Source organism: Gekko japonicus, unplaced genomic scaffold, assembly GCF_001447785.1.
Source record: "Gekko japonicus isolate JY-2015 unplaced genomic scaffold, Gekko_japonicus_V1.1 scaffold53, whole genome shotgun sequence".
In the NCBI taxonomy this organism is placed as follows: Eukaryota; Metazoa; Chordata; class Lepidosauria; order Squamata; family Gekkonidae; genus Gekko; species Gekko japonicus.
The window spans coordinates 964,497-991,959 of record NW_015162474.1 but is presented as its reverse complement, the minus strand read 5'-3'; the positions used below and the strand labels follow the sequence as shown (position 1 = coordinate 991,959).

Here is a 27,463-nt window from a genome sequence, read left to right as displayed (position 1 = left end):
ACCTACCTCACAGGGTGTCTGTTGTGGGGAGGGGAAGGGAAAGGAGTTTGTAAGCCGCTCTGAGACTCCCTTGGGTAGTGAAGGGCGGAGTATAAATCCAATCCCTTCTTCTTCTTCAGTATGTAAATCTTGAGCACTCTCCGGATATTCAAGGAGTGCCACACAAATCCCTTTGGGTGTCTAGGATGGGGGCAAAAGGTCAGTAAGTAAATTTCTTGAGACCGGTGAAAGGAAGAAGACACTTTCAGCTGAAAGGTGGGGTCAGTTCGAAGGACCCCCCTTGTCTCGATGGAAAATGCAAAGGTTGGACTTGACAGAGAGTGTGCTGATCTCTGACACCCTGCTTGCAGAAGTAATTGCCACTAGGAAGAGGGTCTTCATCCTTAGCCATCTTAGACCAACCTCCCTGAGCGGCTCGAAGGGCGCCTTGATGAGGGCCATCAGTACCGTGTGTAATCTCCAGGTGGGGAAATGATGAACTTGAGGAGGTGACTCGACAGCCGCACCCTGTAAAAAAAGTTGGACATGAGGATGACTGTTTGGTCAGCTTATAGCCACCCAGGCAAGGTAACACCATTGCAAGAGCTACAGTTTGTCTACAGGGTATTGCTGGTTTTAATCCTGAATCTAGACTCTCTTGTAAGAAAAAGAGAACCTCTGCCACCGAAGGACCCAGGAGATCTGTCCTGCACCACCTCACGAAAGCCTTCCATGTTTTATTATAAATGCGAATAGTGGACTGCCTTCTGAATGACAGTATGGTGTCCATCACCTGGGTCAAATAGCCTAATTGCAGGAGTTTTCTCCGTTCAATCTCCAGGCGGTCAAGCAGAGCCATTCCGGATGAGGGTGCCAGATTGGTCCCTGAAGAAGCATGTCCGGGGTGACCGGCAGTGTGACCAGAGGACCGACCACCATCTCCTTCAGGGCCGTGTGTCCATAAAGGAGCTACCATGATTACCTCCACCCTCAGCTCCCTTATCTTCTGGATTGTTCTGGGGATGAGAAGAAGTTGTGGAAAGGCAAACAGAAGTCCCTCCGGCCATTGTGAGGTCAGAGCATCTGTGGCCTTTGCTGCCTGATAATGGTACATTGTGAAGCGTCATGGAAGTTGATGATTTGTTGGTGATATGAACAGGTCTACTAGAGGCTGGCCTAGGTGTGTGGTGATCAAGCAGAACAAGTTTGGGTACAGAGACCATTCCCCTTCATCAATGGTCTCCCTGCTGAGCCAATCCATCTGAATGTTGGTTGCCCCCTTTACGTGCTCTGAGATGAGGGTCTTTTCAGACCATGTCAGTATTTTCATTGCCTCCCAGTGTAGTTGGGACGACCGGGAGCCACCCTGCTTGTTGAGGTATGCCTTGGCTGATACGTTGTCCATTCGTACTAGGACGTGTTGGCTCTGGATCCTGGAGCTGAAGTGGCCTGGTGCATGGTGAATTGCCCTGAGTTCCAGAATGTTGATCAGGAAAAGTCTTTCTTCTGATGACCACCGACCCTATATGGGAAGTCTGTCCATTATGGCCCCCCAACCCAAGAGACTGGCATCTGTGAAGGTGTCTCTGAATGGATGCGGATAATACACTTTGCCCTGTCGAACGTTGGACAGCTTTATCCACCACAGTAGACTGTGCTTGACTCTGTTGGGAACTCATAGGCTGACATCCATCTTTTCCATGATTAGCAGTTGGTAGGGCCTGAGGAAGGACTGCAGAGGTTTGGAATGAAAATGTGCCCATTGCACCATCTCTGTGCAAGATATCATGAGACCCAGGAGTTTGGACAAGGTCATCAGGATTGATGACGAGCTTTGTGCCACTGAAGATGCCAGTTCCTGAATCACCGTGGGTTTGGGCAATGGAAGGAAGAGAGTGTTGCAGGTCGTGTTGATTACAGCTCCCAGATGTTCGATACTCCTGGATAGTTGAAGAGAGCTCTTCGAAACGTTGATGAGAAACCTGTGGCCCTGGAGGCACTGTAGCGTGGTCTCTGTGTTCTGAATGGCCACGTACCTGGAGTTGCTGCGGACTAACAGGTTGTCAAGATACAGATGAACATGGATCTCTTGCTTCCGAAGGTGTACCACTGGATTGATGAGGACTTTGGAAAAATGTCTGGGGGCCATGGACAAACCAAAGGGGAGCGCCCTGTATTGGAAATGTTGACCACCCACACAAAAATGGAGGTTCTTTGTGTGCACTGGATGGATTGGAACATGAAGGTATGCTTCTGTGAGGTCTTTTGAAGTTAGGAAGTCGCCCAGAGACAGGGTCTCTGTTACGGTTCTCAATGTTTCCATGTGGAAGTGGTGAAGTCTGATTAATTGGTTCAGGAACTTGAGGTCCAGGATGGCTCTCCAGTTGCCATTCCTCTTGGGCACCAGAAACAATATAGGATAGACCCTCTGTTTGTGCTCAAGACTGGGGACCAGCTCTATGGTTCTGATATCCAGGAGGTGTTGGAGAGCCTTGTTGATGAGGAATCGCTTTGTCAAAGACTTGCTGAGTGGGGACACCAGGAACCTGTCCGGAGGGGGACATCTGAATTCTTTAGTGTAGGAGTCCGCTTGAGAGTTTGTCCATGTATCCCGAAAATGAAGTAGTCGCCCCCCCCCCACTAGTAACGGGGCATAGTCAGGCTTATTTAGGTTTGTTGTCCCGATCTCCCCTATACATTTTGTTAAAGAAAGATTTGTGGGACTGGGTTCCGAAGAAGCCTCGCTTGGCTGTAGATTCGGATGTCTCCCAATTGGACTTCTTAGGTTCCTGGCAAAACCTAGCCAAGGGGTGCTGGGTGTGAAAGGAGTAGTTTCCATGCCTGTCAGGTCTCCGTAGGTTTCTGGGCATGGCCTTCTTCTTATCCTGTGTCACCACTAAGATCTTATCTAGAGTGTCTCTGAAGAGGCGATCACCTTGGAAGGGTTAAGAAGTTACAATAGGCTTGGAGAGCCCATCAGCCTGCCATGCTCTCAGCCAAAGAAGTCTCCGTGCCACTGTTGTCGAAGCCATGGCACGAGAAGCAAGAGTTAAAATGTCCAAAGTGGCATCAGCTGTAAAAGAAGTAGCTTTGAGAATGTGGGTGGCACCCTCCCAACAACCCCCAATTGTTCTCTGGAAGGAGTTGGATCAGCTTACTTATCCAAACAATGGAAGCTCTGGAAGTAATGGATGCCATGGTGGACACTCTGACCATCATGGCAACTGTATCATGAACCTATTGAGGGCAGCATCCACCTTCTTGTCTGTGGGGTCACGTATGGATCCCTGGCTGTCCTCAGACAACAACCCCATGGATTGGAGTGCTACTACTGGCCCATCTACCAGAGATACCTGTAATAACTCATTGGCATAGTTAGGAAGTGCATACAGCTTTTTTGCAAATAGGGGAAACTTTTTGTTGGCAGTGGGTCTATCCCATTCCGCCCTTAATTGCTGCTCAAAGTATGCTGGAAAAGGAAAGACTTTTCCACCTTCTCACTTGGGGGGGGGGAGAGAACTTGGTATCCCCAGTGGAATAGAATTTGAGCTTGGGTCTAGTGGATCTTTGTTGCTCAGAGGGAGGATTGTCGTGAAGATCCAATGCTTTAATAGCTGTATTCAATAAGTAATGGTAGTCCTCTGCTTTGAAAAATCTGGAGGACTGCTTTGGAAGTTTAATATCCTCCACTTCCTCATCTGAGAGGAATTCACCTTCCTCCCTGTCATCCACTATAGATAGATCTTCCTCCTCCCAGTGCTCTCCCCTGAACTGCTTATTATGGGTCGGAGGAGACTTTGGGGCAGCTTTGGTGGGCCATGGGTTACTAGATTGCACCGAATGGGGCTGAGGAAGGGTTGCTCCCTGAATGCCTAGCCCCACCCTAGCACAGAAGGAAAAATCTCTTCTTGCATGACTGTCCTGAACACCTGCATCAGGCCTGTGGACACGAGCAGAACCCCTGCATCAAGTACATTACCCAACGGCAGATTGATCTTCTGGCTCAAGTCCAGTCTGGGACGGTCAGGAAGGAGGGCTGGATCTGCCCCTGCTGTCCCCACAGTGCTCTGCAAAGGCACTGGAGGCAAACTCTGGGCTTCCACGATGGCCGCCAGCAGTTCCTGGGCACAGGACTTGGCAGGCTCATCGTCGTCCTGGCTCCAGGGGTGCTTTTGTGTGCATTGTGCAGCTGCCACCACTTCTGCCAGGCTCAGTAAAGTGGCGTGAACAAGCCTCGAGGGCAAGTTGGCCCTGGTGTCAATTGAAGCCGCCGTCGTGGCGTGGATCAGCTCTTCCTCCCTCGATGAGAAGCCGTCTACGTGCTCCGTTCCCACCATTAGGTGCTTGGACTCTGGAGTGTTTCTTCTGGCTTCTTCCCACAGGTGTAGAAGGGGGGGGGGAGAGAAAGAGAGATGGAGAAACAGAATAAGGAAAGGTAGAAGGCTAGAGCTGGGAAAAGGAAAAAATTAGACACAAAAAGGCTAAGCCTAGTCTGCTGCTGCTGCTACTCCCGAAGAGGCAGGAAACAAAACTGAAAGGGGTGGTCTGTTCTGAGGGCACCAAGAGGAAGGAGAAAAAAGTGTTTCCTGCCTCCTGAAAGGAACCACGGGAATGATCCACAAAAATGTCCTCCACCTCAGCGGGAGAACAAAACATTTACCAACTTGAAGATCTTGCCTGTTCAAACATGTTCCTTTTGTCATCTTCATCACACCACTTCTCATGTTTCATTTAGTCCACCAGGCCTTGCATTTCTTTGTTGTAGTGTTTGCATTTTGTACACATGCCTGCCTTACCCATAAGTAGAGGAACTTTATTAAAATATTCCTGAATTGGGTCTGTTTTATGGCCTGCTGCCATTATAGGTTTTCTCCTCCAGGGAAAGAATCATATGCTAAACCTCAGGCTATGCACACAAAGATCCAAAGACTTGTGGAATACTCTGCTCAAAGGGTTTCACTTTCATTTTTACTGCTTGCCCCTCCCTCCTCACACTTAGCTTCTTGTGCAGATCTATTCCACTCCCAACGATCTTCTATTCATTGAATTTCTTGAAATTTAGCAATTAAGAGGTTAGGGGTTGATTCTCTGTATGTAAATTTGCAACAGAACAATGGGATTAAGGTCTTTTTCTCAACTCTGTATGTTTATTTTATAACATTTTTGCTGTGAAGAAGAGTCATGTAATCATTGCAGACACAAATTCACAGTTTTAAGAACTGCAATACCAAGCACATAGATAGAAAAATTGCCCAGTAATCTTACAGAAACCTCTAGAATGGATTAAAATTATTTTTTAAAAAAAATCAAATTTAACATTTAAAACCCAATTCAAAATTTAAAAATCTGATTTTTAATTTTTTTAAAAAACATTGATTTTTATCCACCCTGCTTGTACCTTGATTGAATAGTTCTTGATGTAGATGAGAACAAATTAGGTAAACATCTGTTATCAGGCTGCAGGCTGCTCCCAGTCTTTTAGCTATGTTAAGAGATTGAGAGTGTTAGATTTGGGCCAACCTGAATAGGTTACCCTTTTTAAAAGCAATGTATTAGTGACATCTGAAATTTGTAATAGTCACAATGAGCATGTTTGTCAGGTAGGTTAGGTTAAGCAAAGAGATACTGACTGGATTAAGGTCATCCAGTGAACTTCATTGTAAACTGAGATTTGAATGTAAGCCCAGGCTGACATTCTAACTATGCCACTGGCAGTACAGTAATAGATTAAAAGGATTCATAACTATAATTTTAAAAAACAGAAACAAATAGTGTTAGGTGACTCTTCCAAAGCATGTTCAACAAGGGAAATTTTGACTTTAACCCAGCAGGCTCAGTATGTGGTTAACTAGATAGCCCTTGTTCAGTCAAGTGGATAAATTCTAGGTGAGGCAAATATTCTCTGAGAACTATGTTAATGTCTCCACTGTACTGAGGTAGCACTAAGATATTTCTGTATGGGTTTATAAATTAGCTTAATTTCTCTGTATTTGAATTTAAATGTGTATCAGATAAGTAGTATAAAGTGTCAGATGTGTTTATACAAACTTTTTTGGAAGCTGCAGTGTAAAATTGTTTCATAATATTTCTGCAACATAGCTAAATTTTCTCCTGAAATCTCTGCATTTCACATTGTGTAATCTTTAAATTAGTATAGACATGGATAGATTATTCAAGATTTTGCACCACGGGGAAAAATTCAAAATAGAGTTTGCTTTTTATCAGCCCATTGCTTTTTGTTACAATACCCTGCTTCATCTGGAACGCCAGCACACATTGATGTCCTAAACTGTTGTCATTACTGTATTACATTGCATTGTTGATTATGCCAGGACACTGGGAACAATATAATTTTCTTTAATTTGTGTTCCCATCTGCTCCCTGAGTGCCAAGATGATAGCAAAAGTGACAGCCAGTTACAAATACACCCTTTTAGGCTGATTATTTTTAAGCTTGCTTGCTGATTCCATAGGTAGCTTTTAAAATTCATTTAGGTATTCCCAGGGGTCGTTTTGTAGAAAAAGAGCTAGGGGAACTCATTAGCATATGCCACACCCCCTGACATCACCGGAAGTGTGTCATAAGGCCACACCCACCACTCAGTTAGTCTTAGTCTTAAAGGTTAGTCTTAAAGGTGCTATTTGTTAGTCTTAAAGGTGCTGTTTTGGCAGCAACAGACTAACACAGCTAATTCCTCTGAATCTAAACCCACCACTCAGGCTCCACCCCCAAAATCTCCACAGTGCATACAGTATCTACAGGTCCTCACTAGCACATACAATTCTGTATCAGCAAATAAGAACATTTTTTTAAAATCTAGAAATATTTTAAATGCTGAGGTTGCAAAGAGAAGTTTTCTATCCCATTTTCCCTCAAACACTAAGGCTTTAGGAAAGGTTCCCAAACACTGCCATCTCCTATGCTACTGACACAAGACCAATTGCAAAGGCAATTAATTTTTCTCTATCGGTGAGTTACAACACCACTTGACATTAAAATAAAAACAACAACTCTGGCACTTTAAAATGTTAACATCTGTACCAAAGACAGAATACTACAGAAAATACAGGCATTTCTCTACCTATTACAAAAACACACACAGACTATAATTCTCAGGCACTGTTACCTTCTTCACCCTTTTAATACACCAATACAGCTTTAATATCACCTTTAATACGGCTTTAATACAACTTTAAACAGAATCGACGTGTTAGGCAGAAATCTCTGGAGAGAAAATATATATGCTGGGCAGAAAAGGTGGGGGGGGGGACCCTTCAAAACTTTACATGACGTCACTGCCCCTGAAAGATTTCCTAAACTTTGTTCCTTATCCAGCAGGGCTTTGAAGGATTTCATGCACCCTTTTTTAAAAAAAAATGGGGAAAGAAACATACACAGACTTGAAAACAAAAATTTAAATGCCCAAGATGGCGAAAGCCTTGTTGTTTAGACGGCAGAAAAATGGATAAATTTCAACAACTTGGCCAAGGGCTGCAGCTGCTTCTCGGGCTTTATAAGGAAGCAACGCACACAAAAGATAAAGGGGGGGGGAGAGCAAGCGAGGAGAGAGAAAAGAAAAGCAGCAAAGCCCCCGCGAACCACAGACCCCCCAGGTCCCCCCGGCTTTCTCTCGGTCCCCCCCCATGATGTCGAAAGTCCCCACTTTGGGTCCACTCTGGCAACGGCAGCCTTTTAAAAAAAGAAAAGCATAGGAGAGAGGGGAGGGAGGAGAAATGAACGGTGTGTGTGTGGACCTTACTGTGAGGAGAAGGGGGGCGGAACATTGGCATGACTGTAGAGAAAGACGAGATCCTCTTACTTGGCAGATTACACCCCTCACGGGGCAATACAGGGAGAGGTGGCATGCCCTAGTGGTTAGGGCCAGCTGTCAAGCCACGGAGGGAAGAAGCGGGCAGGGAAGAAGAGCAAGGAGAAGGGAGTGGAAGGCACAGAAACCCAGAAGATCCCATGCCCAGGACTGGCGTGTGCCAAAGGAGATGTGGCCCTGGCAGAGAAAACCCCAAGCCAGGCGGCGAGGGGGGGGAAGAGTCAAAAATAGCCCGGCACTGCTCTCACCCAGCCGCCCGAGAGAGAGAGAGATACGATTTCTCTCCTCCCCCCTAAGCCCAGCACGCGCCTGTGCCAGCCCACCCGTCCCCTCCCGTCCCGAGTGCACAAGGTTAGTTTCACTTTCCAGACTTTGATCTTCTACGACTTTACTCCGTGCGCACCGAAGCCAGACATATAACCGGGGCGGGTGGGTGGCTGAGACGTATCCCCCCCAAAAAAACCCCTCTCCGTCCGAGGTATGGGCGAATCCCACCAGCCCCGGTAACAAAGAGACGAGCCAGGAACCACCACGAGAAAACACACACCAGTCGCCCAGGAGCCTGGCCCAAAGCCACCCCAGGGCTCTGCCTAGCAGCAGCCCAGGAAAGCCAGCAATGCACGGCCCAGATTTCTTGCACTTTCCCGCAATTTCTCGCCCTCCCCGGCACCGTCGTCAGTTCTAACTCACCTTCACAGTTTGGGGGAAGAGAGGTCTCACATGCCCCCCAGCCTCTGCTTTAGGGGGCTTGGAAAGATGGGCGCGTGTTATTATCTGGAGGGTGGAAATGGTTTCCTTTCCTCCACCACCACCCGTTCAAGAGGGGAGTGAAGAAAGACTACCGGGGCAAGGAAGAGCTAACTAGGAGGATTCATGGTCATGTAAACCCTCTTGCTCCCCGCGAAACTCTCTTGCTTCATTGTGTGCCCCGCCCCCCCCACCTCATCCGGGGGAATGACGATCCCCCGCGATTCCCCCAATCGACATCTGGGTATTCCAAAAGTTGATTAGATAACAGTGTTAATCCCCCCCCTCCCCAAAGGATCATTTATTGCAAGGATCCCCAATCTTTTTGAGCTGGCAGGCACCTTTGGAATTCTAACACAGTGTGGTGGGTGCAGAAACAAAATGGCTACCAAAATGGCTGCTTCAGGAGGGGGTAGCCTGCCACAAAATGGCTGCCACATCTTACCTTCAGTCACATAGTAAAGAAGATCCTTGTGCTGTGGTGGCAGCTGCTACCAAAACAATGTTTTAAAAATCAACATAGCTGATCAAATCTCCAGTGGGCAATCAGAAGCTTTGCTGGGCTAAAGCCCCACCTGGCTCCGCCCACTTTCTAAAAACACTTGGCGGGCACCAGGAAAGATGTTAGAGAGGCACCATGGTGCCCACAGGCATGATGTTGGGGTCCCCTGATTATTGTATCAGACTAACCAACGACATTACAATGAGATTACCTGTCCTAGACCACCTTGGGGTGGACGTAAAATTGTTTGAGAACATTTAATATATGCTGAATGTGAACTTCAATATGTTTTATAGCTTCATTTGGTACACACAACTGTGTAGAACTAGCAGTTTTGTGGGAAGTAAACTATGCTTTCAGAGTTATATTTTTCCGCTCTGAAGATACTGTTGGTAGAAATTGTGCATTCATTGTCTCCACATGTAATTCTTAATCATCTTGACTTTCTGATCAGTGGTTTTTTCTCCCCTTCTACTTGACAATATCCAACATAATTATGAGTTGTCAAAATGAGAAAAACCAACAACAAACCTTAACGTTTACATACTGTCACACTCCAATAGAATCAGTGACACAGGTAACATTTTGCCCTATTGTGTGCTGGAGGTGTGTCTACAAAAACTTTTAAAGAAACAGTGTTGTACATGAGAAGTTGGGTTGTATGCAACCATAGTAAATATGGTTGTACTGAAATGATGTGTACCCACATGTGTGTAATATATCTGAGAGATTTTAAGCTGTTTTCTTGACTCTCATTAACTTGTACTTTCACTTTTGCATGAGGTGTGTCCTTAGTACTACTTTAGCTCTTTTGTTGTGGCTGTGGGAGCAGAGGAGTATTCCAAGTCTTGAAGCCGCTTGGTTAATGACCCTGGTTTTTTCTAGCTGGCTGATGATGATAGTGATTGCCCCCCACTTTTGGTGTGGCTTTTTGCATTAATGAGGGGAGGACTTTTTGTTCTCATGAATGTTTTGTGGACTTCTGGGAAGCATCTGACTAGCTATAGTCGGAAACAGAATGCAGCACTAAATAAATTAACATATGAACTGATTCAGCAGAATCTTGTATACGTACCACTTTCAACAGATGTTACTTAGGTAACTCCACTTCAGTAGAACAGAAATCTATTGACACTGTAAAGACTAACAAAATTTATTCCCAGTGTAGGTTTTGTGAATCAGAGCTCACTTCATCAGATGTAAATAGCTAAACTTCTTGGGACAGCATGGTGCCGGAATTATCTACATTGACGCATTTAAGCAAATAATTGTTTTGTAAATAGAAATACAAATTCTAGATGATGCAGGGCATTGTAGAGAGAGATGAGTTATTATCAGAAGCAGAAATTTTGCAATCGTTAGTGGCTACCTGAGTATAACCATAGATTGTAGATTAAGGTTGTCATTTGGGAATGTCTGGTGAAAACATGAGTACCTCTGTTCTAAATTTTCAAAACAGAGAAAAATATTTCACATTGTAGAGGCCAGGTGTACATTAGAATAACAATCTGATTCAAATTTCTCTTCAAATCTTGCTCGGTGACCATGCTGCAGCAATTATTTTCTATAGCTTACTGTTTCTGTGTGTGCGTGCAAATTGTTTAAAGCTGTTGGCTGGGAATAAGGGAGCAGAACCTTCTGTATCTGTTGTGCAAGTTCCTCAACACTGTTGATCTTGGAAAAGTTGAACGTACTAAAAGAATACAAGAAACAGTAGGCTTGTGTAGCCAATGATTTCCTTTATTTTGTAATAATACCTTGCAAAATTTTGAATTAATAAATGTTGGCACAAGTGTACTGTTGAGGAGATGTTTTTTAAAAAATGAGAGTTACTGAGGTATTTTGTAGTAATGCATTTTCCCCTTTATATCCTTCTATACATGGTCCTCAAGATGGCTTGCAAATTCAAAAATCTTAGATCCCTTCCAGTCCGGCTTCCGCCCTGGGTGCAGGGATGGAGATGGCACTGGTTGCCCTCACAGATGACCTCCAAAGGCATCTGGATCAGGGCGGATCGGCAGTGCTGTTGTTGCTAGAGCTGTCGGCTGCGTTTGACACGGTCAACCATCAGCTACTGATCCAGTGCCTCGCGGACACTGGAATCCAGGGACTAGCCTTACAGTGGCTTGTTTCCATTCTCCAAGGTCGGGGAGAAAGAGTGGCGCTGGGGGATCAGCTGTCCTGAAGGCACCCACTGGAATGTGGAGTGCCACAAGGGGTGGTGCTGTTCCCGATGCTTTTTAACATCTATATGCGCCCTCTTGCCCAGATTGCCAGGAGTTATGGACTGGGTTGTCATCAGTATGCGGATGACACCCAGTTTTATCTGTTGCTGGACAGCCAGTCTGACTCCAAACTGGAAGTCCTAGATCAGGCGCTATAAGCTGTGGCTGGTTGGCTTAGGCTGAGCTGGATGAAATTGAATCTGATGAAGACGGAGGTCCTGTGCTTGAGTCGCGGTGGTCCAGGGGTCGGGTTCCTGCTCCCGACCTTCAATGGGGCGCCATTGATGCCAGTGCCAGAGGTTAGGAGTTTGGGGGTGCTCCTGGATGCCTCCTTAACAATGGAGGCCCAGGTTGTGACCACTGCCAAGGTGGCCTTTTACCATATTTGGCTGATAAGGCAGTTGGCTCCCTTCCTCGAACATGGCAACTTGGCAACAGTGATCCATGTGATGGTCACCTTGAGATTGGATTACTGTAATGCCCTCTACACGGGGCTGCCCTTGGCGCAAATCCAGAAGCTACAGCTGGTGCAAAACGCCGTGGCCAGGCTGGTGATGGGACTCTCAATTCGGGAGCACACCCAGCCTGCGCTAAAGGCATTGCACTGGCTGCCTGTAGGATAACGGATTTGCTTAAAGGGTCTGGTTTTTACCTATAAAGCCTTTCATGGTCAGGGTCTGACATACCTGAGGGACCGCCTTTCTCCATATATACCCTGGAGAGCACTGCGTTCAGGGCCCCAGAACCTACTGGTCCTCCCGAGTATCAAGGAGGCCAGATTGGCAACAACCAGGGCCTTTTCGGTGGTGGCTCCACTCTGGTGGAATGAGCTCCCAGAGGAGATCAGGGCCCTGCAGGACCTTTTACAATTTTGCAGGGCCTGCAAAATGGAGCTCTTTCGTCAGGCTTTTGGAGCCACCACCACTATCACCGCTGTGACAACTGCAGCCACTGGTGGTGCTATTACTAACAACTGACTGCCATGGTAGAAGTCCTGAGCCATAGGTCCCTGTGACTATTGCCTGGCCCAGGCCTTTCCCTCCCTTTTACAACTGAAGCAGACCAATAGAATCTTAGGTAATATCAGAAATGCTAGCACTTTAATATTGTTGATTTTAATACTGTTTTATATTATTGTACTGTTTATTAATGTGATGAACTGAGTTTTATGTATCACAAAAATTTTATCCTGTTGTGAGCTGCCCTGAGCCAGCGTAGGCCGGAACAGGCGGGATAGAAATCAATAAAATAAATAAATAAATAAATAAAAATGAACACCAGTCACCAAGCAACAATAAAAGCTTTATAAATTGTAATCTAATCATTAAAACCTATATTGGAGTCAAAGTCAAAACTGTTTTCCTAGTGTAGGGCATTGTGTGAACCATTGAGAATTGTCTGATTTACATTGTATCTTTTGTGTGTAGTGGTTAAGTGTGCGGTTGTGTAGTGGTAAAGTGTGCGGACTCTAATCTGGGAGAACTGGGTTTGATTCCCCACTTCTCCACTTGCACTTGCTGATGTGACCTTGGGTCAGTCACAAGCTCTGGCACAGCTGTCCTTAAAAAAGAGCAGTTTGTGTCAGAGTTCTCTCAGCCCCACCCACCTCACAGGGTGTCTGTTGTGGGGAGGGGAAGGGAAAGGAGTTTGTAAGCCGCTCTGAGATTCCAAGTGAAGGGCGGGGTATAAATCCAATCTCTTCTCTTCTCTTCTTCCTTGAGTGATAGAGGGCATCATTCCTCACCATCACTATTTTTCTAGTATTTGCTACTTCTTTGAATATGGTGTGGTATTGGGGAACATGGGAAATGATGGGGCTGTTATGTGAGCATGTTACATCACTTCTCATTTCCTCTTTTTAAACATTTACTTGTTGGTAAAACCAAGGAAACTGTATATTTGATGATAACCTGTGCTACAGCAACAACCCAAAGAATACAGAATATTAAAACCCCATATATGCTTTGATTTGTATTGCTTTGTTCTGTTGTAGCTGATGGCTCTGTTGTAGTTGATGGTGATTTATGGGAAGAACTGTTACTTATATCGCAATCTAAGCATACATCTACTGCTGCGGCGGCCAAAGGAACCACTATGTGTCCTGTGTGTAGCAATGATGAGAGGACACCCACCTCCCTAATTACCAGAGGAAGACAAGGATGGATCTCTCTTTGGCCTTTAAAAAGTTCATGAATCTCTTTTAGGAAACATTGAATTCTGTTAAATTCAGATGGCTTGGATTGAAATACTGCAGTTTAGTGATAGTTTGGTAGTTCTTGGTTTAAGGATTTAATCACACTTCATTGCTTAACTAAGTACTGGGGAGGTTGCAGTTCTATACATGTTATCTTGGGAATGTCCCATTTAATTCTGCGAGTTTTGCCTCTTAGTGGAGATGCATGCTCAAAATTAGTAAGCGTATCTTATTTATTTCGTAGATTTAAGCATACTTTACTGCCTGTGAGTTTGTGGCTTCTTTTGATACAATGTTAAATTATGTATTTCCAGTGTGAGTGATGTTTTATGCCCTCTGTATTTGATTAGAGAAGAACAGATTAAAGTATATAATAAAAGAAAGCTCAGCCTGACTGTACTAACTCAGTTCTCCTATTCACTTCCATTGTGGTATCAAGAGCAATGTTCCCTCTAAGCTGTGGAGTCTTGTGAGCAAAAATTCTACTTTGTGAGCAACTGGCATTAAAGTTGTGAGCGAGCGATTTGGCCACTGCATGAATTAGTTTGCTCTGGAGCCACCCTTCCTGAGTGAAGACAAAAATCTGTGAGCTGGAGGCTAAAAAACCTGTCAGCTAGCTCACACGAGCTCAGCTTAGAGGGAACACTGATCAAGAGTACAATTTCATTGGCATTTTCATCCTTCTTTTGTTGTTTAAAACTGGCCAAGGCCAAGAGAAGGCTGGGCATGGGAACACCTTCCTTTATCTGCTGATTTTTCATGAAATTTAAATAGTATCACCACAAGGTTGGCAAAAATTCTTTCCAGTAATGGTATTCATAGATCTTTTTAGAGTGTGTATAGGATGTGGAATCAAAGAGGTGAGGGAAAAACAACATCAGGAAGAGAGTAATTTATAATCTGCAGATTTTTAAAAAAGCAATTTTAATATATGTTAAATATATTTACATATTTCAAATATTCAGGGAGCATCCTCATCAAAGAAACTGCCCTTGATTGTAGAAAATAACCAGACAATATAAGTGTTTTTTACTGGTTTATAAACGATGTATTGCAGAGGAAGCTTTTAAAATCACAAACACACACACACACAGAGCTGCCTTGCTACCTTTTCTGAAAAATTTTGCTCTTCTAAGGAAGCAGGAAGATCTACTTTGAAATAAGTCTCCATTTATTCAGTAAATCTTACACCCAGGCTTCTGGGTACAGGCTTCTTGTGTGTAGGCTTCTGGGTGGGATCTGACAACCTGCTGACTTGTGTTTTATGTACCAATTAAGGACATGCACTGAGAGAACAATGTCAAAGGGTACAGTTACTTTGGCACATAGGAAGGGGGCAGCTTCTAGTGATACAGCAAAGGCACAGAAGGTTGGTTCTCTCATAGGTAAACTGATGTTTTATTCAGGACAGAATTATCTGTTCTTCCTGATGAGCTGTATTGAGACTGGAACAGTTTAGTCATAACTGGACCTGGGGTGGGATTTGGGTGAAAACTGTGAGATGGTCAGGTTTACAGATAATGTAAATAAATTAGTTAGGGTCCAGTCCAGTAGCTCTCTAACAAGATTTTTGCAGTGTATGCTTTCAGAAGTTAGAGCTCCATCAGATACATCAATAGGGCTTTGACTCTTGAAAGCTTATGCCCCCAAAATCTAGTTGGTCTTTAAGGTGCCACTGGATTCAGACCTCATTCTTCTACTGGGGACCAACATGACTACCCTTTGCAATTTTGGTCACGCCATCTCAGCATTGATATTATAGAACTGGACAAGGGCACTAAAATGATGAAGATGTTAGAACATATTCCTCTATGAAGAAAGACTTACAAGGTTATGGATTTCCCCCCCAGATTGGGTGGGGGGGGAGAAACTTGATGCAATCTTAAACAGACAGTGGAGTATAGGCGAGTTGAAGTCAGTGTTTTAGAAGGGTGTAATTCTGTTTGGGATTACATTGCACAAGTAGGTATAGATGTGATAAAAGCATATATAAGTTTGAACTGTGTAGAATGAATAGAGACATTATGCTCTCTCAAAACCTACTGCTCAAGTTGTCAAGTGAAACTTTTTCCTATTGGGTGTTGTTAAAATGAAGTGTCTTTTTCATGCAGCACATAATTACTTCATGGAATTTCTGCCACAAGATTTATGGTCAGTAGTTTAGTGCCTTAGTGGAAGACATGCCTAATCATGCCCAACATTTAAAAGTTCTGTAAAACATGAATACATTCAATATACTTTTTAAATGAGTTGTATATGGTGCACATTTCACAACTGTAATGTTTTCCCAAGCTTCTAATAGTAACAGTTGAATTAGGGTTTGAGTCTATAATATTATTTTAACTTCATTATAGCAAAGTGAAAGCTGTTGTATTTGCTGATGTTGCCAATTCTCAGAACTTTACTAATAACTTAATCTACTTCATTTACAGGAAGTGTCCATCAAAGCTTGCTTGCTTCAACAGACACAAAAAAGTTAATGGGCAAAAGTACAGTTTTTAGGTAGGTAGATATTTTCCTAGCGTGTGTGAGGTTTTTCTAGGAAAGACCTTAACTTATTGAAAACAAATGATAAAATGAAACATTTCAGTACTGGAATCCAGGATGAAAAGGTTACTTTAAAACTTGTAGGCACTTCTGTGAATTTTCCATATGTTAAAATGACTGTACAGTGGTTTTCAGGGTTGGTGTATGGGCATGTGTCTATAAAAGAGAGGGAGAAATGTGTAAGTACTAAATAATTGTGGGGAAAGGAAATGCCTATGCCTAATTGACAAAGTTGCTTTCCATATTATAGCCTATGGAGTTTCTTATGACAGATAGGTTTTTAGGTGGATTGTTAATGTTTATCTGATAGTTTGTGGGCCGCTTTGCATTTTAGTGGGTCATTCTTATTTATGTATTGATTTAATTGTGGTGATTCTTTTATTTTAACTATGTTTACATTAATTTTTTGGTTTTGTTATTGTTGCCATTTTGTAAGCTACCCCTGAGGCCCATTAGGTAAGGGTATACACTCATGGGGGTTTGTCCTGTGGATGTTCTACACGCAGAAGTGGATTTTTCCCTTTCTCTTCCTCTAGCAACCTTCTGTGATCCCTAAAAAGGCATAGTCAGGGAACATCTGCTGGCAGTGAGAGTAGGTATCAGGTGCCAGGTTTTTGGATCTTAAAACCTTGATTTTCTGTGATTAATCAGACATGGTATGGATTAAATTTCTTCAAAGATACCTCAGATATGTTATCCATATAGCTTAAGAGATCTATATGTATATACATGGGTGTATCTTGAAGCCTGTCAGTTTGCCTCATCTTAAATAACTTGTTTTGCTGACATAATGATTGTAGTCTTTCAATATTCCATCATTTCTCAAATGAAGACAGAACCTTCTTGTTTAACTGATCATGCGTGATCTCATTTCATAATGTAAACAGGGTCCCTACCTGTTTTATCTTAGCTGCTATTACCACATCTTTACAGCCGCAAGTTATGTCTGTATATTGTATGGCAGACCCTGACAAATTTTTCTTTGACTGTGGGAGCCAGGCCAAAAATGTAAAAGTTAGACTATTTTTCAGCCAGCAGCAGCTTATATTTTAATGACCGTATTTTCTAATTATTGCTTCCACAGTGAGTAATCATAAACTCTTTACAGTTTCTTTTAATTTTATTAAAATTATGACAAAAGTATTGTTGTATATAAATAAATACAAAGTAGCTCTGGTTGTCATCACAACAACAAATAGTTAATCTCATAACTTTCCCCCAATTTTTATTAATTTCATTATTACATTAAAGAGGTCTAGTTAATTGAATATTGGAGCTGGTATAGGAAGCTACTAGTTTAGAAATTAATTAATCTACCACCACTGGATGGTGTAAAGGAACCATGTAAACAAGCAATGACAATAACTTCATGCACATGCATTTTTATGTCATATAACAAAACGTTATTCTGATATGAAATTATAAACCTGGGATTTATTGAGCCCTGTTGTAAGGAAGATCACTTTCCTTGGCCTGTAAGTCAGGAAGGGGAGTTATCATTCAAGTTAGTTATTTACTTCGTTATTTAAGGATGCTTTTGATTTCATCATTAGTGATCTGGGAGCACGCATGGAAGTGATATTCATGCTCATGATTAAAATGCGTACCCATATTGCCTTGTGTGAGAGAGTGAAGTTAACTAAATATTCATGAAGCAGGTTAACAGATCATTTTCTTCTCTTTAGAAGATGTCAGTATCAAGTCTAAGGCACTGATTCGTAACCTATTTTAGATTAGGGAAATAGAAAGAAAAGTGATATTTTTGCACCCTGTTCACGGATCCCTTGAAGACCACAGGTTAAGAACTCTATGGATCCTGTTACAGTTAGGTTGATTAGTAACTGGTTGATAGGTGGCACCCAAAGAGTATGTGTTAATGGTTCCCCATTCTCTTGGAGAGGAGTAGCAAGTGGAATGCCTCGGGGATCTGTCTTGGGCTCTGTGTTGTTCAACATCTTTATAAATTAGTTGTATGAAGGAATAGAGGGGATGCTCCTGAATGCAGATGATACTAAATTGGGAGGGGTAGCAAATACAGTAGATGACAGAATTGAGATATGGTATGATCTTGATAAGCTGGAAAACTGGGCTAAAGTGAATAAAATGCATTTCAACAGAGATAAATGTAAAGATCTTCGACGTGGTCTCTGTGCCTCACACCCATGGGATTCAGTGCGCACGCGTTGGATCGATCGGCATTGTAGCAAGCTCTTTAACGGGTTTTCGCGCTCAGACCTCGGGCATGCACAGGAACCCCCACCGCGCATGCCCAGAGGGGAGGGTGCAGACATCCCGCCAGTTCCTTTCTTACCGCCGTGTTGGAAAGACCTCTTTCTCGTCGGACTTATCGGTTCGCTTTTTTGGCTATTTGCCTCACGGCTCATCGGATTTTTCCTCACTTTATTCTCTTTTCTTTAATACTTCTTTGTTTGTTCTTTCAAAAACTAAAAAACACACCTTTATTTTCAGCTGAGGGGAAAGTTGCCGGTTTACCTCAGTGTGGCTTCGGGCTACCCCCCCACCCCTTCTTTCTTCTTCGCTGTTTATTTTTATGGAGAAGAAGTGGGGCTTTTTTAACCGGTGCAATGGTTGCGGCAGTAAACTTGCTCCACCCGACCGCCATACCCTCTGTATTTTTTGTCTCGGAGAGTCTCATTGACCCGAGTCCTGTCGCCACTGTGCTCGTTTTTCGAGCCAGACCCGGGAAAACCAAGCTGCATGTCTTAAAGTGGCGCTACTTGAATTGGCCCTTCATCCTGCCTCAGCGATGGACACCGAGAGACCATCAACCTCGACGGCTCCAGCATCGAGGCCTGCCTCAGATATCGGCCAACCGACGCCAAAGCCTCTGGCATCGAAGGCGCAATCCTCTACTTCCACGCCAGTGACAAAGAAGTCCAAGTCAAGTAAGGAGCACAAGTCCGCAAAGAAGGGCTCCTCCAAGTCCCTTAAGGCGGCAAAGAAGGGGAAGGTGGCGGTGTCTGCACTGGGTGATGCCCCTAAAGTTCCTACTGCTCCAACGGCAGTATTGATACCGGAGACTCAACCCCCTCCACCGATACCGACCATCCAACTCTTGGATTCCCCTATCCACCAACTGGAGCGTCCTTTCTCCAATATCGAGACGGTAGAACTCCTAAGTCACCAAATGGGTGCTGAGCATTCTCCATCTCCTTCTGCCTCATCGACATCGATGGTATTGGAGGCTCCCAACGTCGACCCACATCAGAATCGACATCTTGCAGCACGCAGCGTCATCCTCCACGTCTGCATCTTCAATCTGTTGATATCAACGACCGAAATTATAGGGACGGTTCTCACAGATAGGCTGTCGCTTTGTCTCCAAGACATCCACGGTCCAGAAGTCGATCCCCCCGAGTCTTCATGCCCCCTCCACCACCTCTGTCTTGGGATCAACGACAGATGAGATATCTGTATGGGGCCTTTCCACCATCCATGCCATGGTTGACTCTGGTGGGCTGTTCAGACTGGAATTGCTATTCGTCCCACTCTGTCCATAGATCGCGGTTGCCCCATAAGTCGAGACCTTCGGCATCCCTGTCTCGTCCTCCTGCAGACGATCCTTCCCACCACAATCTGGAACCAAGTCGTCCTCCCAACCCTCAAGTCATTCCACCAAAACCTTTAACTTGTCAAGAGGACACTCCGGTCCAAATGCCGCACCAGGACTCCTGATTCAATGGAAGACGAATCAGATACGGAGGCATCCGAGGTTCACACTTCTCCTGACCGTAAGTCTCCTAACCAGGCTGTCGCTGATGACTTACCCATATCCCCATCCGACAACCTCACATCATACACAGACCTCGTCAAGAGAATGGCCCACTCTTTAGGCCTCTCTGTCGTTCAACAACATCCGCAGGTGACTGATGCAGTTTTTGATATAGTACAGCTCGATACCTCTTCCACTCTGGCATTACCCATGTCTACAGTCCTTTTGCAAGCCGCAAAGGCACCATGGGAAAAACCCTCGTCAGCCCCAGTGTCCACAAGACAACTGGACCACATGTACAGGGTCCAAGACACAGGTGCCGAATTTTTATTCTCCCACCCTTAACCTAACTCAATGGTGGTAACATCCTCTTCCAAAACAACACATTCTGCACCATCTGACAGAGAAAGTAAAAAATTGGATGCTTTTGGCAGACGCTTCTACTCCATGGGAGTATTGAAGGATGATAGGGAAATGGCTGAGAAGCTAAATGCATTTTTTGCCTCCGTCTTCACTGTGGAAGATGAGAAGTGCTTGCCCACTCCAGAACCACTGATTTCAGGAGGGGTGTTGAGAGACCTGAGTCAGATTGAGGTGACGAGAGAGGAGGTCCTAAAACTGATAGACAACTTAAAAACTGATAAATCACCAGGCCCAGATGGCATACATCCGAGAGTTCTGAAAGAACTCAAATGTGAACTTGTAGATCTCCTGACAAAGATATGTAATCTTTCCTTAAAATCTGCCTCCATTCCTGAGGATTGGAAGGTAGCTAATGTCACTCCCATCTTTAAAAAGGGTTCCAGAGGAGATTCGGGAAATTACAGGCCAGTCAGTCTGACGTCGATATCAGGTAAATTGGTGGAAACCATTATTAAGGAAAGGATTAGTAGGCACATAGATGAACAAAACGACCTGTCAAAAAACGCACACACCGTCCTCCTATCCCCTCTTCCCAGCATACGAGACTCTTTACTTTGGTGGACTGTCCGTTCCAATCTCCTCCAGGGAGCACCCTTCCATTCTCCATCACCCCAAATCACCCTGACCACGGATGCTTCCCTGTCAGGCTGGGGTGCACACATGATGGGTCTCTGTGTCGGAGGCAAGTGAGATACCCACGTGCAAGTTCGGCACATAAACTTCCTGGAACTGCTGGCAATACAGTTCGCTGTCACGAGTTTCCTACCAGTGGTCAAGGGGAAATGTGTTACAGTCCTCACGGACAACACCACTGCACTCAGTTATATCAACAAACAAGGAGGCACGGTCTCCCTACATCTCTGCAACCTTGCCATCCAGTTATGGGACCTTTGCATCGCCCACAATGTCTTCTTGATAGCCACGAAGATCCCAGGACACATGAATGTGCAGGCAGACCATCTAAGCCGAGCAGGGCTCAGTCTCCACGAATGGGAAATGAGCCCAACCTACCTGTTACCACTCTTCCGCAGGTGGGGAGCTCCCCAAGTCAATGTTTTCGCCACCAGAGAGAACAAAAAGTGTCCTCTGTTCTGCAGCCGAGGAGGCAGAGACCCACAATCTCTGGGAGACGGTCTCATCTACCCATGGTCCAGAGAACTTCTCTACCTCTTCCCTCCACTTCCCCTACTCCTGAGAGTAGTACGCAAAATCATCAGCGATGGAGCGGACTGTATCTTGATAACCCCGTGGTGGCCAAGACAGCCGTGGTTCTCGACCATCCTAGACCTGTCGGCAGGAGTATACCACCAATTCCCTCTGGCACAGGACCTCCTCTTCCTGTCCAACTCCCCTCTCCTGTACCACAACGTAACACGCATGAAACTGACGGCGTGGGGAATAACGTCAACAACATTTCCACACGCGTAGCAAACGTTCTGCTAAACGCCAGAAAGCCTACTACGCAGAAATCCTACCATTACAAATGGCAAAGATTTTGCCAGTACTTGGGTCACAATGCCCCTCGAGCCACCTCCGCAGGCCTCCAAAATGTCTTCCAATTCCTCCTGTCCCTAGCTGACTCGGGACTTTCTCACTCATCGTTACGAGTTTATTCGGCCGCCCTTTCGGCCTACCATGTTCAAGTTGACGGATGCACACTTTTCCCATCTGCTTTCAAAACGTTTTTTAAAAGGTTTATTGCATCTCTACCCTCCTGTCAAAAATCCTGTTGTTCCCTGGGACCTTCCTCTAATTCTTCGCGAGCTCACGAGAAAACCCTTTGAGCCACTCGCAACTTGTGATATGAAATGTCTGTCATGGAAGACGGCCTTTCTGGTTGCTGTCACCTCTGCGAGTTGGAGAAATACTGGCTTTCAGGCAAGACACACCATACTTGTCCTTTTTGCCAAACGGCGTCCGCCTCGTACCTGACATCTCGTTCCTGCCAAAGGTAGTGTCAGAATTCCACCTACAGGCAGAGGTCTTCCTCCCGGATTTCTTCCCGGCTCCAACATCCTCAGAGGACATACTGTTACACACCTTGGATGTGAAGCATGTGCTCTTGTTTTACCTGAACAGAACCCGCCCAACGAGACATGACTCCCAACTATTCGTCTCATACACACCATCAAGTCTGGGGACTCGCATCACGACTCAGCGCCTCTCGAGGTGGATTGCAGGTCTCATCCGCCTCTGTTACCTGATTGCCAAACAGCCATTGCCCGGCCCTATCAGGGCTCATTCAACTTGAGCTGTTGTGGCTTCCACTGCCTTCCTCCAGGGAGTGCCCCTGATGGACATTTGCAAAGCCGCTACGTGGGCCACACCTAACACCTTTATCAGGCACTACACCCTAGACGTCCACAAAAACTAATACCAACATGGGACGTTGCATTCTGTCTTCGGCTACGCAGTAAAGGACCTGCCAGCACCCTCCTCCAGGTAGGCCACTGCTCACTAATCTCCCATGGGTGTGAAGCACAGAGACCACGTCAAAGATAAAAAGGTTACTTACCTGTAACTGGTAATCTTCGAGTGGTCATCTGTGCATTCACACCACCCGCCCTCCTTCCCTGCTGCTGTCAACTTCTACATTTTCCATAGGGGTTGATTTGCGGCGGTTTGAAGAAACTGGCGGGATGTCCGCGCCCTCCCCTCTGGGCATGAGCAGTGGGGGGGTTCCTGCACATGCCCGAGGTCTGGGCGCGAAAATCCGTTAAAGAGCTTGCTACAATGCTGATCGATCCAGCGCGTGCGCACTGAATCCCATGGGTGTGAATGCACAGATGACCACTCGAAGATCACTAATTACAGGTAAGCAACCTGTTTTTCTGCATTTAGGTAGGAAAAATCAAATGCATAATTATAAAATGGGGGAGACTTGTCTTGGCAAGTAGTACATGCAAGGAGGATCTAGGGTTCTTAGTAGACCATACACTGAACATGAGTCGGCAGTGTGAGTGCAGCAGCAAAAAAGGTAAATACAATATTGGGCTGCATCAAACAGAAGTATAGTGTCTAGATTATTGAAAGTGAGGGTATCACCTCACTTGGAGTATTGTGTTCCATTTTGGGCACCACAGTTTAAGAATGTTGATAATCTGGAACATGTTCAGAGGAGGGCAGCTAAGATGGTGAGGATCTGGAGACCAAGTTTATGAGGAAAGGTTGATGGAGTTCGGTATATTTAGCTTGGAGAGGAGATGATTGAAAGGTGATGATAGCCATCTTCAATTTGATGGGCTGTCACATAGCGGGTGAAACAGAGTTGTTTTCTCTTGCCTAGAAGGTCAATCCAGAACAAATGGATTGAAATTAAATCAAAGGAGTTTTTGGTTAAACATTAGGAAGAACTTCCTTACAGAGTGGTTCCTTGGTGGAACAGGCTTCCTCAGGAGGTGGTGGGCTCTCCTCCTTCGGAGGTTTTTAAGCAGAGGCTAGATGGCTGTCTGACAACAATGCTGATCTGTGAACTTAGGCAGATGATGAGAGGGAGGACAGGAATGGATGAGTGCTGGGTTCTTGTGGTCCTTTTTTTCATGCCCACCTGACCACCACTTTGGTGTCAGGAAGGAATTTCCTCCACGCCAGATTGGTCAGGGCTCCTGGTAGATTTTTTGCCTTCCTCTGGGCAGGGGTCACTGTATGAGGGGGGAGGTAGTTGTGAATTTTCTGCTTTGTGCAGGGGTGTGAAGTAGATGACTCTTGAGGTCCTTTCCAGTTCTATCTTTCCTTTGCTAAGGTATTTCAGCAGCTGTGCTTGTTGACAGTCTTCCATTATAAAATGTATCATCTTTTCTCTTGTCATCCCCTACCTTAAAACAAACACACCTAGACAGCCTGAAGAGCTGTTACTCTGCTGTTGCTTTTGGAATTTTCCCATAATGGATAAACAATTCTACAAGCAATTTTTGTCTTGAACAAAGTTGTGGCATTTAATTCTGCATATTTTCTTCAGCTGGTAAAGAAACTACTTGATATTTAATCTGTACCATAATGTGAGAGAACACTGCAAGACAAAAGGAGTACCTATAATTTTTATGTTAGAAATATTTTTGAACAAAGGAAATCTAAAAGTGTAGAAAAATTAAGAGGCAAGAATTCATTTTTGCCATAGCTCTCTGACATCTGAGGCTGAGGACAGGGAGGTAAAAATAAATTAGCACAGTAAAGAGTCTTCAAAGGGAGAACAAGTGGGAGCTCATGCAAAATAGACAAAATGACAAAGTACATTCCCTCCCTACCCAGACCAACAAGAGTTATATTCTTTGCTTAATACTGAACAGGGTAGCTTCAGAGTCATACAGAAGATATTGTGAATTGCCACTGTTTTCATAGTTGATGAAAATGTGGCATCATGACAGTTCCTTATATTTGTTCTTAATCCAAAGAAGTTAAAAGTAAACAAATTCTTCTAGAATTGAACAGACATTTAACTGGAAAAGTCGATAGTTCCAGCTGGTCATCTATGTTGGTCTGAAGCAGTAGAACAAATTTTTAGAGTCCAGTGTCACCTTTAACACCTTTGTTGGTCTTAAAGGTGCCACTGGACTCTAAAAATTTGGAAAAGTAGAATCAGTAGAAATTTACAAACTCTTCAGCTTTGTGTGAGGGGATTTTACTTAATAGACTAATAATTATTTTTGCTGTCATACCTATTTACTTATTTTTACTTTATTGGGATTTTTACCCCGCCCTCCCCGCGAGACGGGCTCAGGGCAGCTTACAAGGGGCAAAGCCCATATAAAACAGGATAAAAGCAATAAAAACATTAATAACAATTAATCACAAACAACAATTTATTTTAGTTAATGACTGATGTGTCAAGTTAAAAGGATACCTGAAATTGTCCCAGTTTGTATTTGCAAGTATTGGATTTCAGGCACAGTGGAGAAATTTCATAGCAACTGCTATAGCCAGTATAGGTAAATAATTTGCAACCACTTGTCTTCAGAAACTTCCCCAAGTGGTTTTAAAAAACAGAAAAATCCCCTAACAGTTAGCAAAACACATCAAGCACTTGTGAACTGCAGATGGTATGCTAATCGGAGCTGTTGTGGAAATAAAAAAGTTAATCCCACCTTCTCCAGCACTGTTGCCCCCATCCATAGGTCTTCATTTGTGTCCATACTAGGTTCTGCTATCCAGTCAGCCACGCACCCACATGCTGAGGTTCTGTAAATATATCCTGATGCTCTCTGAGGAGCATCGTATCTGCTTTCCCCTTCAGTGGTTCTTAGTGGCGGTAGCAAGAGTCCTCCCACTGACTCAGTACATGGGCTGCTGCCGCCAATCAGTAGTAACTGGGTTGGGATAGCATTGTATGGGATTGTAAACCTGTATGTAGGTTATAAGCCTGTATATAAGAAATAGTTTTAAATTTTGATAAGATGCAATAGCTGCTTGTAGTGGATAAGGATACCTATTGAGGCAATGTAGGTAAATATACTATGGGCAGTTTTGATATTTTTACATATATATTTTTAAATTTATTTTTATAGTCTACCTTTCTCACTGAGACTTAAGGCAGATTACATAGTGTAAGTCAACACAATCAGTAGGATGTGGCCTATAATAAGCAAAGCAGTTGGAGTAGAATTACAGAAATTTGAAACTAATCGAAAAGTGTTAGATGTATTTTAAACAGTGTTTAAAATGGTATTACATAAGAAGGAGCTGTGGTGGCTCAAGTGGCTAAGACGCTGAACTGCAGGCTGTGGAAGGTCGGTAGTTCAGCAGTTCGAGACCCGAGTGTGCCGCATGACGGAGTGAGCTCCCGTCTCTAGTTCCAGCTCCTGCCAACCTAGCAGTTCGAAAGCAAGAAATTGCAAGTAGATAAATAGGTACCACTTCGGTGGGAAGGTAACAGCGTTCCGTGCACCTTGGTGTTTAGTCATCCTGGCCACATGACCACGGAAACGTCTTCAGACAGCACTGGCTCTTCGGCTTTGAAACGGAAATGAGCACCACAACCCTAGAGTCGGATTCGACTGGCTTTCGAGCAAGGGAACCTTTACCTTACATAAGAAGAAGACAGCACAGAGGAGCAGGGTAATATGGACTTGTTTCCTTTATTAAAAATACCCTCTAGAGCAACTCTGTTTTACACAGTTTGCAGAATAACCAAAGCACATTCCATAAGGTGGGGGCCACAACAGAGAATGCACATAAATAGGTAGCTGTTGATCTTGCTCATTTCCAGGGTGGCATCTGCAGGATGCCCTGCTCAGATGAGTGAAGTTGTCATGGCAGATTGTAGGAGGAGAGGCAGTCTTGCGGATATAAGGTTTCAAAGGCAATGAAGGGCCTTAATTTAGTGCATTGAACTAGTCCCAGTAACTGTTGCCTAAATTTGATGAACCTGTGTAGCTCTTGGTGAGATATGCATTTCTTCACACTGAGGTTGTAGGTGTGCTTTGATTAGTCTAAGGGTAGACCGCTAGCCTGCAGTTTCCCTATTGGTATATAAATGGCAGACATGCACCCCCTCCCATTTAATTAAGAGGTATGTTTTAATGCTATGTTAGTCATTTTTGCTTCCCAAGTGTTCCTCCTTTATACATTTAAAACATGTAATAGGCTTGTATAACTGCTCTTGTTAACTTGCCAATCAGTTGTCTATGATAGAAGTGCCATCAAGTGCCTCAGTCTCTTGGGGGGGGGGGGGGCTTGAACAAACCTATTTTTGGATTTAGAAAAGGTGACAAGAAAGTGCAGGAAGAGAGGTTCCACTATGTCGTTATTTTGCCATCTGGAATATAGTAATTGATCAGTTATCCATATTTGCATAATATACTTTTAACACAGTCATAATGTGGTAGAAGAAGTTTATTTGAACAATTTCATGAAGTGGTATATTCTGAAAGACCTTTAATCTGGTGTTTGATTAATCAGGTTTTTACCTAAGACGTCAAGCTGGATTTGTAGCATTTCCCCCCCATTCAACTTTGTCATACCATTTCTTATTAGCACAGCCAAGACTTACTCTGTCTTTCTGTGTCTGCTGTTAATGCCTATGCTTTTATGTCAACTAAACTTAAAGAGTTGGCCATGTGAGGTTTAAGAGCCTGTACAGTGCACTTTTATTTGGAGACCATGCACTCCACAGTCCTGAACCACCAACTCATGGTATATGGTTTTGTCAGGATTCTGTGAGATCCAGGGACAAGAAGTTTCATTGACCTGAGTATGACTTTCAGACCTTACATTGCCTGATCCTATGACAGTGCCCTTCCTGGCCTGTCCTAGTGATCTTTTCCCTCTTGAATGTCTTTGGCTGTAGCTG

At 44.2% G+C, this 27,463-nt stretch overlaps 1 protein-coding gene across 1 annotated transcript in view; it reads left to right on the top strand.

Moving 5' to 3' along the window:
• Positions 1-27,463, top strand: part of CNOT2 (CCR4-NOT transcription complex subunit 2) — a 92,074-nt gene that overhangs the window by 28,193 nt on the left and 36,418 nt on the right. The window contains exon 2 of the mRNA XM_015405702.1: positions 15,908-15,977. The gene's annotated coding sequence lies outside the window, so the exon portion shown is untranslated. The remainder of the gene's footprint in view (positions 1-15,907; positions 15,978-27,463) is intronic.